We start from the raw sequence: 2,441 nt of genomic DNA, 5'->3' as shown, positions 1-2,441 counted from the left end.
CATGACCTTCAAATATTAGGCCTCACCGAGGCAATGACTAGTGACCGAGACCTTTGAAAATATGCTGTGCGTGAGGACCCGGCAAGACAAGTGAGACCATAACCCGTGGCCTTTATCAGGGGTGTAGCCAGCCCACTTATGCATACCTTTCCTTCTTTGGACACAAATCCCTGCTTGCGAAGACCTGTTGAGGCAAGTGAAATCGTAACTGAACCAAATTCGATGATTGGCACCTGTGCCAGTGGAACGCTAACAGCACCATCCGAGCGGGATCACTGCCAGAGAAGTAGTCTGGCTTCTGTGCTGGTGGCACGTAAAAAGCGCCATTTGAGCATGATCGTTACTAGCGTCGCCTTACTGGCACTCGTGCCGATGGCATGTGAACAAAACATTTGAGCGAGGTTGTTGCCAGCCTGGTCGTGCTGCTTCCTATGGTTAAATAGCAGTAGTATTATTCTCTTCGTGGGACTGTCACATTAAGTTGACAGCATACAACTACTATATATATGTATATATACACATCCACATATATACACACACACATATATATATATACACCCACATATATATATATATATTGGGTTACATTCATAAGTTAAATTTATAAATAATCAATTCATAAATAAAAGATGTGACACAAATACGTTAACAAAGTTTGAACCATAAATGTCCAGTTTATTGAATATATAAAACACATACCAACTGATAGAGTTTAAATAACAATCTCAGTTATTAGCAGTGAAAGAATTGTTAGAGATGTGTACAAACTGCTTTATGGTATTTAGTGATGTTTTCTTATGTCGTGACTTTGAATTCTGCTTAGGTCAACTTTGCTTTTCTGTGGGTTGATAAAATAAAATACCTTTTATAGCTGTTGTTTAACCCCAGGTTACCCTTACAGAGCAGTCCTATAGTGCACTATATAACTATATATGATCATCCTATTTTATATTTTTTAATGTTTTTTTTTTTTTTTCAAATAAAATTTACTCATACTTTTCCACAATAAAACAGTATGGTGTGTGTTGGGAAATATTTAGTTGCTATTTCCAGCAGGTCAATCTAGAAAGATATATATATGTATTATAATATCCATAGGTGTGTGCTAAGAAGCTTACATCCCAACCACATAGTTCTGGGTTCAGTCCCACTGTGTGGCATCTTGGGCAAGTGTCTTCTACTACTATAACTTCAGATCAACCAAAGTCTTGTGAGAAGATTTGGTAGACAGAAACTGAAAGAGGCCTGTCATGAGTGTGTGTATATATATAAATGCATATATATATATATATATATACACCAAGGAAAGAAGAAGAAAATAGAGATTTTGAAGTTAATAAGAGTTTATTATCAGCAACAAATCGATCATTATCCCTTACAGCTACTTCAATTATGTATATATATATATATATATATATATATATATATCCATTGGGTTTTATCATTGACTTATATTATTGCTACAAATCCTGATCGAACAGACCTATGATCATAGATATTCCACTCGTGTTGAGCATGGAATTTTTATTTTCTAGACATAAAGAAGAGGCTCTCTTATTAGCATAAAGTACCATTGAGTATTTGGAATCAGAGGATAGGCAAGTGTACCCAGCCTCCAATCCCAAATTTACAGCTTCTGTTTCTGTTAGAAACCATAAATTTCACAACACATTATTGTAATAGTTACTATACATACTAAAGAATCTATCCCTCTGGACTGCTCCATGTAAATATCAAAATAACTGTTTTATTCCATAAAGATACAATATTATCACTGTATAAAACTTCACTCACCTGATATGATTATCATACCAAAAATGATATCATTGAAAATAAAATATACCTCAGAAAAATTTTTAAAAACCCTTAAAACAACCCTTTATCAATTTGTTTATATACACACACACACATATTATATTTCATATATAAATATGTATTATATATTATACATATGTGTGAGTGTGCATTGCTCAGTGGTTAGAGTATCAGGCTTACAATCATGAAGTTGTGAGTTCAATTCCCAAACCAAGCTGTGCATTGTGTTCTTCAGCAAGACACTTTATTTCATGTTACTCTAGTTCACTCGGCTGTAGAAATGAGTTGCGACATCAGTGGAGAGGGAAGACTAGTAACTACTGGTCTTCCACAAACAATCTTGCCCGGACTAAAAGGGAGGGAGACTTCTTTCTAGGTGTTATTCCATTGTCATTCATAACCAAAGGGGGCCTTTATATATACATATTTTATATATATATATATATATATATATATATGTGAGAAAGTTGGTATGTGAAAGCACGTGGTTGGATGTATAAAAGATAAGAGTGAAAAAACTACAGAAGGCTTGTGTTACATGGTTAAAGTATATATTTAAATTATGCTAGAAAAATGTTATAAAATCTTTTTGGTATATAAACATTGTATTTTGAGAAATAACCGGT

Source organism: Octopus bimaculoides, chromosome 21, assembly GCF_001194135.2.
Source record: "Octopus bimaculoides isolate UCB-OBI-ISO-001 chromosome 21, ASM119413v2, whole genome shotgun sequence".
Taxonomy (NCBI): domain Eukaryota; kingdom Metazoa; phylum Mollusca; class Cephalopoda; order Octopoda; family Octopodidae; genus Octopus; species Octopus bimaculoides.
The sequence above is the reverse complement of the archived record's forward strand: the minus strand, read 5'-3'. Positions refer to the sequence as shown.